The sequence below is a fragment of the Pongo pygmaeus genome, chromosome 2 (assembly GCF_028885625.2).
Source record: "Pongo pygmaeus isolate AG05252 chromosome 2, NHGRI_mPonPyg2-v2.0_pri, whole genome shotgun sequence".
Classification (NCBI taxonomy): Eukaryota; Metazoa; Chordata; class Mammalia; order Primates; family Hominidae; genus Pongo; species Pongo pygmaeus.
The window spans coordinates 58,479,747-58,492,471 of record NC_085930.1 but is presented as its reverse complement, the minus strand read 5'-3'; the positions used below and the strand labels follow the sequence as shown (position 1 = coordinate 58,492,471).

Genomic DNA, 12,725 nt, shown 5'->3' with positions numbered 1-12,725 from the left:
AAAGAATGTTGGAAATCAGAGCAGATTGATCAGGATGATGGGAGCCTGGAAACTGGCATATGCGAGAATGAGTTTGGTGGTTTGTTTTTGTTTGGTTTTTTTTTTGCCTTAAGAGCAGAAGTCTAAGGTTTGTCAGTGGGAAGAGAAGGTCCTTTGCTCTGTGTCCTTCAAAATGCAGACCTGATCCATAGAAAGTGAATTTCTATTCAACATAAGGAAATGTTGAGGATGAGAATCCCAGCCAGTGAGGTGAGTGTGATCACATGAGGGTCTCTATATTCCTCACCTACTTTGCTCATCCCATTTAAATGTATGAGGCTCTCAGCAAAGACCTATTCACCATCTGCTATAAATAAGAATTAAAGAGACAACTCACCAAGCTTCAAGCATGTGCATAGCAGCACCTTTATTAAATGACCGGAGACCCTCTAGAATCATATGCAATCCATTTTGAATCTGTTTGAAACCAATCTTGCCAACACCAGTGATGTGTGGCCTAAAGGCCACCAATGGCAAAGAGGAGTTTACAGTTCCTCTCTGAGCCAACCAGAGACTGAACTCATAATATTGCCGTAAATAATAGTCTACTTCTTTGCTGTGGCTATAGTGCTTTCAATGTTCAGCTTGGATAGCCCCAGTTTCAGACCATTCTTTTTGTTTGTTTGATTTGTTTTTTTTAAATAGAGATGTGGGTCTCACTATGTTGCCCAGGCTGGTCTTGAACCTGGTCTCAAGGGATCCTCCCACCTTGACCTGTCAGAGTGCTAGGATTACATGCGTGAGCCACTGTCCGTGGGCCAGTTTCAGACTGTTAATGGTAGTTATATTAGTCAGCTTGGGCTGCCATGACAAAATACTACAGACTGGGTGGCCTAAACAACAGAAATGTATTTCTCGCAGTTCTGGAGGTTGGAAGTCTGAGATCAAGGTGCCAACTGATTTAGTTCCTGATGAGGGCTGTCTTCCTCACAAACAGCTGCTTTTTTCCTGTGTTCTTACATGGCAGAGAGAAAGTGCACATGTGTGAGTGAGCTCACCTCCCAAAGGCCCCATCTCCAAATATCATCACCTTGAAGGTTAGAGCTTCAAACATGAATTTGTGGGGAGGGGAAAAAATATTCAGTCTATAACCATGGTCTTCCTTTTCTTTCTTACCAAAGTCATATTAGGCTGGGCGCAGTGGATCATGCCTGTGATCCCAGCGTTTTGGGAGGCAAAGGTGGGCAGATCACTTGAGGCCAGGAGTTCAAGACCAGCCTGGACAACATGGTGAAACCCCGTATCTACTAAAATACAAAAATTTGCCCGGCATGGTAGTGCGTGCCTGTAGTCCCAGCTACTTGGCAGGCTGACGCATAAGAATCACTTGAACCTGGAGGCAGAGGTTGCAGTAAGATAAGATTGTGCCACTGCACTCCAGCCTGGGTGAAAACATGAGACTCTGTCTCAAAAGAAAGTAGAGTAATATTAGTAAGACAGAGTTTTGTCTTTTTTTTTTTTTTTTGGACAGGATTTTGTTCTGTCACTCTTGCCAGATGGCAGTGAAACAATCGGGGCTCACTGCAGCCTTGAACTCCTGGGCTCAAGGGACCCTCCTTCTTCAGCCTCCTAAGCAGCTGGGACTACAGGCACATGCCAGAGTGCCCAGGTAATTTTTTAATTTTTTTTGTACAGATAGGGTCTTGCTATATTGCCTAGGCTGGTCTTGAACTCCTGGCTTCAAATCGTCCTCCCATCTTAGCCTCTTAAATGTGGGATGACAGGCATCAGCCACCTCGCTGATGTACATGGGCCACAGGAAGTTGGTGTGCTTCACACAGGCCAGAGTGACCAGCAGCATCTTCATTCTGGCTATTGCATGCCAGGGGCTGGTGATGGTGCCTGTCTCCTGGGTCATATTCAGAAGAGTTCCCTTATGGACATTGCCAGCAACGTTGGCATCATGTGGCCACATGATCCAGCAGATCTGGGGGGTGGACAATATCTCAGCTGGAGGAGAATGCAGGTGTCTCCAAGCCTTATCTTTTCTTTTTCTTTATTTTTACTTATTCATTTATTTATTTATTTATTTTTGGTCACCTTTATTCTACACCTATGCCTATGCTTACCCAAGGCCTTATCTTTTATTCCTTTGGATTTTTTTTGTTGTTGTTGTTTTTGTTTTTTTTTTTTTGAGATGAAGTCTTGCTGTGTCACCCAGGCTGGAGTGCAGTGGTGCGATCTCAGCTCATTGCTACCTCTACCTTCACCTCCCAGCTCAAGCGATTCTTGTGCCTCAGCCTCCTGAGTAGCTGGGACTACAGGTACTCGCCACCATTCCTGGCTAATTTTTGTATTTTTAGTAGAGATGAGTTTTCACCATGTTGGTCACACTGCTCTTGAACTCCTGGCCTCAGGTGATCCACCTGCCTCAGCCTCCCAAAGTGCCGGGATTACAGGCATGAGCCACCGCACCCGGCCCCAAGGTCTTGTCTTTTAAATGGCCCTTCTGCTCTTAAGAATGTGAGAACCGGGTCAAAAGGACTTAGCTGACTTAGTTGCCAACGTGAAGGATAGACGGATCCCACAATTCACGACCTGTGACCTCAGGCAAATGCAGATTGCTTAACCTCTATTGCCTCATCTATAAACTGAGGACAATAATATTCATGGGCTGTTCGAGGGATTAAATGACTTAATAAATTTAAAGCAATTAGAGTCGCCTAGCATGAAGAAAGCCCCCAAAAATGTTAGCAATCATTACTTTCTTTAGATGAGACGTTGGCCTTAGATAGCTTCCAATGTCCACCCTCTACGATGTGTTTGATAATCTTGTGATTTTTTTTCCCCTTTCCCCTCACTTTGTGAGCCTGCCCTTTCCTATCCATTTCCATAGCTAGTCCCCTGGTCCAGGGTTACATTCTTATGCTTGTTGGGAAGAAACAAAGGAGAGCTTCCCATTGTCCCCCAAAGGGGATGTCTCAAACACCCCTATGTTTGCAGCCCCTTCTCTTAACATCTCCTTTCAGCTCCTCCAACTCCCAGACTGTGTGGTTCTGCACAACAGTGAAGAAAATATCAAGGAACCGAAACAAGCTGAGGCAGGTAAGGTCCCACCCCCTCCTCCTGACGCCACTCATATGCCGGAGGCCTGACTCACCAGTCAGGCTGCTGCGCCTGCAGCATCTGCCTTGGGTTTGCCTTTGATCCCTCCCCTGCAGCCTGGCCACCAGGAAACAAAAATCTCCCTCTGGGTTTTCTAGGCCTTACCTTTTGGTTCAGGGCAGACCAGAACCCAGGAAACTCTGAACTCCAGATAGACATCTGAAGGGAGAGGTGTCTTCACTCTGCCTCCAGGTCAGGTCTTCAGAACTACGCTTTGTCCTAACCTCACCTGACTGGTGGAACACATCCAGCCTCGTGCTCCTTGTTTTCTGGACAGTTTCCTTTTGTTGTGTTTGATTTCCTTCTCTCAAGTAGTCACTCGGTTTCCACAGTGAATCCTGACTGGCATGCTAGAGTATACAAAAAATCTCTGAGCCTCCCAAGGTGAGTTCTAGCAGGCCTGAACCCATACTTGAAAAGTTGTGCTTCCCTTGCCTCCTGTTCCAGCTTCCTACTATCCAAACTACACAAATCAGCAAGTACCTCTTTCTAAATTTGTTTTTTTAATTAGCAGGGTCTCTCTCTGTTGCCCAGGCTGGAGTGCAGTGGCACAGTCATAGCTCACTGCAGCCTCCAACTCCTGGGCTCAAGTGATCCTCCTACCTCAGCCTTCCAAGTAGCTGGGACTACAGTCGCATGCCACTACACCCAGCTAATTACTAAACTTTTTGTAGAGATGGGATCTCATTATGTTGCCCAGGCTGGTCTTGAACTCCTGGGCTCAAGCGATGCTCTCACCTCACCATCCCAAAGCACTGGGATTATAGATGTGAGCCACACTGTGCCCAGCCCACACTTTGAAGGGCAATCAAGGTGTGGAATCCTAATTAGGGAAAGGAGGCTGGTGGAATCAGGAGAAAGCAAAAAGAGAAAGCAGATAAGCTACAAGTCTGCCTTTCTTCACAGTCTAGTACACATAGCCCTCCTATGCAGATAACTCACACTCTTCCTGTGCCTAGCTATCACCAGACCCTTGACTGATAGAAAATTGCAAGTTAGCTCACTGCAGCCTTGGCATTATCAGTATTGCACAAAGCCCTCTTCAGCCTACAGCATAAACACTATCCTATAAAACATCCAGCAAGCCTTTGTTTCTTTGTAGTCAGCTCCTCTCTTCCTGGCTGCCCATTGCTTTCTTGCAATGTATTTCCATACTTTGTCTAATAAATCTGCCTTTCTTTACCTACAACTGTCTTGGCAAATTATTTTTCCCCCGTGCCATCAGCCTAGATAGTTGTCACTCACCCATGACACAAGGTACTAAATTTTTCATCTTACAGATAGTTGTGACCTTGGAGTTCTATGATTTATACAAACTACACTTTGAGTAGCATCCCGTGAGAGTTTGTTAGAAATATAAATTCTCTGGCCAACTCCAGATCTATTGAATCCATTTCGGGGCCTGGAGCCCAGCAATCTGTTTTCATAAGCATGTTAGAGTTTGAAAAGTGCTATTTGTAGACAACATTGATGAGCATCACTGTTATTCTTCTCCCTTCCCCAACCTTCAATAGCATGTCAGTTCTCTGAAGACAGGCCCTTTATTCTTTTATGTTCACCGTTACGTCACTACTACCTAGAATGTCTTTGGTACAGAGTCAGTGCTTAATAAATAATTTGTTCAAATAAGAATTTAGAAATTAACCACACCCCTCTCCTTAAGGTTTGTGTCTTCACTGATTGGCCAGACTTTTAAGTAGGGGGCTGGTGGGTGTGGAAAGGAAGAGCTCATCCAGACTAAATTTTTGGTTCAGCTTTGCAAATGCAGGGTGTGTGATCACAAAAGTCTGGGAGAGTTGGTTGGCTTCTGAAATGTTGGCCATTTTATACCCCAAACCCGAAGCACATCAGTCAAAATGAGCTGTTCAGACAGTGTGAGCAGCAAGCAGAAGAGATGCTAGACCACTGAAGCCTGTGGGTGGCCTCAAACCCACACAGCCCTTCTCCATCATACAACTTCTTCCCAGGGTTCCTCAAAATAAGTTCATCTCATGCTTGTCCCCAGACTACCTCTAGAGGAGACAACGGGACAGGGCAGACAGAAACAAAGAACTTATGTTTAGGGGCCCCGCTAGAATGATTTAGTCCATTGATGTATCCCAGAGCCAAGATCATTTTCTGCCACAAAGTAGGTGTTCAATAAATGTTTCTCTTTTTTTTTTAAGAGACAGGGTCTTGCTCTGTCGCCCAGGCTGGCCTCAAATGGGCTCAAGGGATCCTCTCACCTCAGCCTCCTGAGTAGCTGGGACTACAGGCATGTGCCACCACACATAACTTTTTATTTTTTGTAAAGGAGGGGTCTCACTATGTTTCCTAAGCTGGTCTCGAACTCCTGACCTCAAGCAATCCTTCTGCCAAGGTCTCCCAAAGTGCTGGGGTTACAGGTATGAGCCACTGTGCCTGGCCTATATTTCTTAAATGTTTGAGGAAAAATAGCAAGATACCTTTGCTTTATAATGCTTGTGCTAAAAAGCCAATATCCTCTAGAATTGATGTACTTCCTTAGTCCTGTCTTTCGAGGACATCCTGGATTCTTTTTTCTTTTTTTGAGACAGGGTCTCACTCTGTTGCCCAGGCTGAAGTGCAATGGCATGATCTTGGCTCACTGCAGCCTCTGCCTCCCTGGTTCAAGTGATTCTCGTTCCTCAGCCTCCTGAGTAGATGGGATTACAGGCACCCACCCATGCCTGGCTAATTTTTGTATTTTTGTAGAGACAGGGTTTCACCATGTTGCCCAGACTAGTCTTGAACTCCTGGACTCAAGTGGTCTGCCCACCTTGGCCTCCCAAATTGCTGGGGTTATCAGCATGAGCCACCATGCCTGGCCTCATTTTAGTGTCTTGAAAAGACTCCACATAAGTCCAGAATGCTATCTGTGACCGAAACCTGCATCTGAGCCAAGTGCCCAAGGCGTTAACCTTCAGGATAGCTCCTTAATTCTCTCTTAGTGAGGCTGCTGGGTTGTGAGGCCTGCCGCGTAGCTCATACTCAATAAACCAGCTCAGCATAGGCATAAGGAGGTCACCATGCTGATTCCAGGAATGCTTGCATGTCACTGAGAGCCACTGCCTTTATTTCTCACTGGAATCCCATGAACTCCCATCCCACTGAGAAGCTCAAAAGACAGACAATTACCCAGTATACAAAACCTGACTTGGGGATTTACTGAACAGTCCTTGGAAAGGGGTCAGTGTTGACCTAGGATTGGCAAAGCAGCACTCTCTCCCTGGTTACCAAAACACACATCATCAAATAAGGGTGCAATTACAGTTATTGCACAACTTAGCAAAGCAAGAGCAAATCAACTATACTGAAGGAGAGGTCAAAGCTTCCAGGTTTCACATGAGCCACGAGCTGTGTGCCTGTGGCCCAGATGCAATTCAGAGGGGTGACAAACACAAGGATATTGCCATTGGCTATGGCCTCACAGGCATCAGAAAAAGATGCCTTTCCTAGAATCAGAAAAAGCAGCCTTCAGCTGTGTCTTCTGTCAGTCACCCTTTTCCCCACACACAGTGTGGCCTGTCCCTGGGTTAGGGATTCAGACCCTAGCTCCCGGCTTGCTCAGGTGCCTAGCTTCTGCCTCAGTTCTGTATCCTGTCCCTTCATCACAGAGTCCATACAGAGTTCTTCCACTCACCCTCTTGCTTCCTGGCGGCTCACTGCTAAATAATCCAAGAGAGACATTTAGACATTTTCTTTTCTTTTCTTTCTTTCTTTTTTTTTTTTTTTGGTGACAGAGTCTCACCCTGTCGCCCAGGCTGGAGTACAGTGGTGCCATCTCAGCTCACTGCAACCTCTGCCTCCTGGGTTGAAGTGATTCTCCTGCCTCAGCCTCCCGGGTAGCTGGGATTACAGGCATGGACTACCACGCTCAGCTAATTTTTGTATTTTTAGTAGAGATGGGGTTTCACCATGTTGGCCAGGCTGGTCTCGAACTCCTGATCTCAAGTGATCTGCCTGTTTTGGCCTCCCAAAGTGCAGGGATTATAGGCATGAGCCACTACACCCCACAAACATTTTCATTACCAGATATCCCCAGGGAAATTTTTATTTTAATACAAAAGACATTTTATATAGCATACAAGCTTATGGATTAACTTTACTTATTTATAATCCTTTTCACCCCACATGAGCAAAAATTCCACCTGGAAATACTAAATTTTATGATTTGCCACTATTCTTTAGTAAGCAGTGACTTCTGCATGTTGCTCAGAGAGTCTCAGCCTTTCCCTGTGCACTCCCTAATGCATCAGATCACAAGGACACTCCGTCCCCACTTGTCTCAAGTTCCAGACAGATGGAAGATATAACATCTCCCCACATTTTTCTCTCTTGCTTTGCTTCATTAAGCCCTACGATCAGTGGCTTGTGAAACAATTTCACATGTATCAGTCCCAGGTCTTCCCTCAAGGCTGATAAGATTTAATAAAACTAGTTTATTATGCTACAAAGGCCTCAGAGTATTTGTCTCCACCAGGCACCTGTGATTAACTATTTTGCCCTTCATAAATCTTGGGATTAACAGGACTTTTGCTGTTCACCCCATGACAGTGTTGATTCACTGAAAGCTTTTTTTTTTTCTTTGAGAGTCTTGCTCTGTCACCCAGGCTGAAGTGCAGTGGCATGATCTCAGCTCACTGCAGCCTCAACCTTCCAGATTCAAGTGATTGTCCTGCCTCAGCCTCCTGAGTAGCTGGGACTACAGGCGAGCATCACCATACCTGGTTAATTTTTGCACTTTTAGTAGAAATGGGGGTTTCACCATGTTGGCCAGGCTGGTTTCGAACTCTGGTCCTCAAGTGATCTACCTCCCTCTGCATCCCAAAATGCTGGGATTACACACGTGAGCCACCAAGCCCAGCTGAAAGCTCTTTTTTTCCTGGCAAAAAGTTCATGGTTTATTTATTTATTTATTTATTTTACTCTTTTAAAAAATTGCAGGCTGGGCAACATAGTGAGACCTTGTCTCTATGAAAGAATAAAAAAAATGGACGGCGCACGATGGCTCATGCCTGTAATCACAACAGTTTGGGAGGCCAAGATGAGCTAATCACTTGAGGTCAGGAGTTCAAGACCAGCCTGGGCAACATGGTGAAACCCCATCTCTACCAAAAACACAAAAAATAGCCAGGTGTGGTGGCACATGCCTGTAATCCAAGCTACTTGGGAGGCTGAGGCAGGAGGATCACTTGTACTCAGAAGGCTGAGGCTGCAGTGAGCTGAGATTGCACCATTGTACTCCAACCTCAGCAACAGAGACCCTGTCTCAAAAAAAAAAAAAGAAAAAGAAAAAAAGATGTAAAATATATATAATATAAAAGTCACCATTTCGATAATATTCTTTCTTTTCTTTCTTTTTTTTTTTTTTTTTTAGAGACAGGATTTCACTCTGTTACCCAGGCTGAAGTGCATGGTATGATCATAGCTCACTGCAACTGCAAATTCAAGCAGTCCTCCCCGCTCAGCCTCCCAAGTAGCTAGGACTACAGGTGTACACCATCACTGCACCCAGACAATTTTTTAAAACTTTTTTGTAGAGATGAGGTCTTGCTATGTTGCCCAGGCTGGTCTCACACTCCTGGCCTCAAGCCATCCTCCTGCCTCAGCCTCCCAAAGTGTTGAGATTATAGGCACTAGCCACCATGCCCAGCCAACCATCTGGTTCAGTGGCATTAATTACCTTTACCATGTTGTGCATCAATCACCACTATCTACTTCCAAATATTTTCATCACCCTAGACAGAAACTGTGTAGGCATTAAGCAATAATTCTCCATTCTCTCTTCTCTGCATGCCTTGGTAACCTCTATTCTACTTTTTGTTTCTGTAAATTTGTATACTCCAGATATTTCATGTCAGGCCTCTGAGCCCAAACTAAGTCATCATATCCCCTGTGACCTGCACGCATACATCCAGATGGCCTGAGGCAATTGAAGATCCACAAAAGAAGTGAAAATAGCCTTAACTGATGACATTCCACCATTGTGATTTGTTTCTGCCCCACCCTAACTGATCAATGTACTTTGTAATCTCCCCCACACTTAAGAAGGTTCTTTGTAATTCTCCCCACCATTGAGAATGTACTTTGTGAGATCCACCCCCTGACCGCAAAACATTGCTTCTAACTCCACCGCCTATCCCAAAACCTATAAGAACTAATGATAATCCCACCACCCTTTGCTGACTCCTTTTTCGGACTCAGCGCACCTGCACCCAGGTGAAATAAACAGCCTTGTTGCTCATACAGAGCCTATTGGTGGACTCTATTCACACAGACGCGTGTGACATTTCACAAGTGGAATTATACAGCATTTGTTGTTTTGTGTTCGACTTCTTTCACTTAGCGTAATGTTTTCAAGATTCATCTGACGTAGCATGTGGCACAACTGCATTCTATTATATGATATATAATATTCCATTGTATGCATATATCACATTTTATTTACATTCATCTGTTGATGGACACATGAGTTGTATCCACCTTTTGGCTATTGTGAATAATGCTGCTGTGAACACTGGTGTATAAATATCTGTTTGAGTCTCTGATTCCAGTTCTCTTAGGTATACACCTAGGAGTGGAATTGCTGGGTCATATGATAACTCTATGTTTAACTTTTTTTGTCTTAAGACTTTATTTTATTTATTTATTTTTGTAATTATTATTATTTGTAATTATTTTATTTTAGATTCAGGTGGTACATGTGCAGGATTGTTACATGGGTATGCTGTGTGACACTGAGGCTTGGGCCTAATGATCCCATTGCCCAAGCAGTGAACATAGTACCCAGTAGGTAGTTTTGTAGCCCTTCCCCCACACCTTTGGAATCTCCAGTGTGTGTTGTTCCCATATTTGTGTATATGTGTATCCAATATTTGGCTTCCACTTGTAAGTGAGAACATGTGATATTTGGTTTTCTGTTTCTGCTTTAATTCACTTAGGATAATGGCCTCCAGCTGCATCCATGTTGCTGCAAAGGAAATACTTTCATTCTTTTTTATAGCTGTGTAGTATCCTATGCTGTATATATAACTACATTTTCTTTATTCAGTCCACTGTTGATGGATACCTGGGTTGATTCCATGTCTTTTTCTTTTTTCTTCTTTTTTTTTTTTGAAACGGAGTCTTGCTCTGTCACCAGGCTGGAGTGCAATGGTGCCATCTTGGCTCAGTGCAACCTCCGTCTCCCTGGTTCAAGCGATTCTCCTGCCTTAGCCTCAGGAGTAGCTGGGATTACAGCCACGCGCCACCACACCCAGCTAATTTTTGTATTTTTAGTAGAGAAGTGGTTTCACTATGTCGGCCAGGCTGGTCTCAAACTCCTGACCTCAGGCGATCTGCCTGACTCAGCCTTCCAAAGTGCTGGGATTACAGGCGTGAACCACTGCACCTGGCATTTTTTAGTTTAGTTTTGTTGTTGTTTTTGAAACAGGTCTCACTTTGTCACCCAGGCTGGAGTGCAGTGGCATGATCTCAACTCACTGCAGCCTTGACCTCCCAGGTTCAAGTGATCCTCCTGTACCCAAGTAGGTGGGAATACAGGTGTGCACCGCCATGCCTGGCTATTTTTTGTACTTTTATTTTGTAGAAATGGGGTTTTGCTGTGTTGCCCAAGCTGGTCTCAAACTCGTAAGCTCAAGTGATCCGCCTGCCTTGGCCTCCCAAAGTGTTAGGGTTACAGATGTGAGCCTCTGTGCCCGGCCTGACTCCATGTCTTTGCTATTATGAATAGTGCTACAATAAACATGCGAATACAGGTGTTTTTTGGTAGAATGATTTAGTTTCCTTTGAGTATATACACGTAATGGGACTGCTGGGTCAAATTGTAAATCTTTTTTTAGTTATTTGAGAAATCTCCAGACTGTTTTCCATAAGGGCTGAACTAATTTGCATTCCCACCAACAGTGTAAAAATGTTCTTTTTTCCTCCAAAACCTCGCCATCATCTGTTATTTTTTGACTTTTTAATAATAGCTGTTCTGACTGGTATGAGATGGTATCTCATTGTAGCTTTGATTTGCATCTCACTGATGATTAGTGATCTGAGCATTTTTTATAAGTTTCTTGGCTACTTGTTTTTTGTTGTTGTTTTGTTTGTTTATTTTGAGACAGAGTCTCTCCTGTCGCCCAGGCTGGAGTGCCGTGGCGTGATCTTGGCTTACTGCAACCTCTGCCTTCTGGGTTCAAGCAATTCTCCCACCTCAGCCTCCCTAGTAGCTGGGATTACAGGCTTGCACCACCACACCTGGCTAATTTTTGTACATTTTGTGGAGATGGGGTTTCGCTGTGTTGCCTAGGCTGGCCTCGAACTCCTGAGTTCAAGCAATCCACCTGCTTTGACCTCCCGAAATGTTAGGATTACAGATGTGAGCCACTATGCCCAGCCTGACTCCATGTCTTTGCTATTATGAATAGTGCTGCAATAAACATATGAGTGTGATGTTTTTTGGTAGAATGATTTATTTTCCTTTGAGTATATACGCAGTAATGGGATTGCTGAGTCAAATGGTAAATTTTTTTAGTTATTTGAGAAATCTCCAGACTGCTTTCCATAAGGGCTGTACTAATTTGCATTCCCACCAAATAATAGCCATTCTGACAGAAACGAGATGGTATCTCATTGTAGCTTTGATTTGCATCTCACTGATGATTAGTGATCTGAACATTTATTATGTTTGTTGAACTTTTTTTTGAGACAGAGTCTTGCTCTGTCTCTCAGGCTGGAGTGCAGCAAGACATTCTCGGCTCACTGCAACCTCCACCTCCCAGGTTCATGTGATCCTCCCACCTCAGCCTCCCACGTTGCTGGGATCACAGGAGTGTGCCACCATGCCTAGCTATTTTTTTGTATTTTAGTAGAGACAAGGTTTTGTTATGTTGACCAGGCTGGAACACTTTACTAGCCACTTGTATGTGTTCTTTTGGGAAGTGTCTATTCATGTCTTTTGCCTACTTTTTAATGGGTTTTTTTTTTCTTGTTGATTTGTTTAAGTTCCTTATAGATTCTGGATATTAGTCTTTTGCTGAATGCATAGTTTGCAAATGGTTTCTTCCATTCTGTAGGTTATCTGTTTACTCTGTTGTTTCTTTTGCTGTGCAGAAGCTCTTTAGTTTACTTAGGTTCCAACTGTCAATTTTTGTTTTTGTTGCATTTGCTTTTGAGGACTTAGTCATAAATTCTTTGCCTAGGCCAATGTCTAGAAGAGTATTTCCCAGGTTTTCTCTTAGGATTTTTTACTTTTAAGTCTTACAGTTAAGTTTTTAATCCATCTTGAGATAATTTGTGTACATAGTGAGAGGCTGGGGTCCAGTTTCATTCAGCACATGGCCAGCCAGTTTTCCCAGCACCATTTATTGAAAAAGGTATCCTTTCCCATTGTTTATTTGTGTTGACTTTGTAGATCAGTTGGTTGTAGGTGTGCAACTTTATTCCAGGGGTCTCTATTCTGTTCCATTAGTTTTTCTTAGCATTGCCTTGGCTATTCAGGCTCTTTTATTGTTCCATATGAATTTTAGAATTTTTTTCTGATTCTATCAAAAATGACATTGGTAATTTGATAGGAACAGCATTGAATCAGTAGA

General features: G+C 43.8%; 1 pseudogene; it reads right to left on the bottom strand.

Moving 5' to 3' along the window:
* LOC129032860 (olfactory receptor 7E24-like) overlaps positions 1-1,954 on the bottom strand; it is a 64,081-nt pseudogene extending 62,127 nt beyond the window's left edge.
* Positions 1,955-12,725: the final 10,771 nt, after the last annotated feature.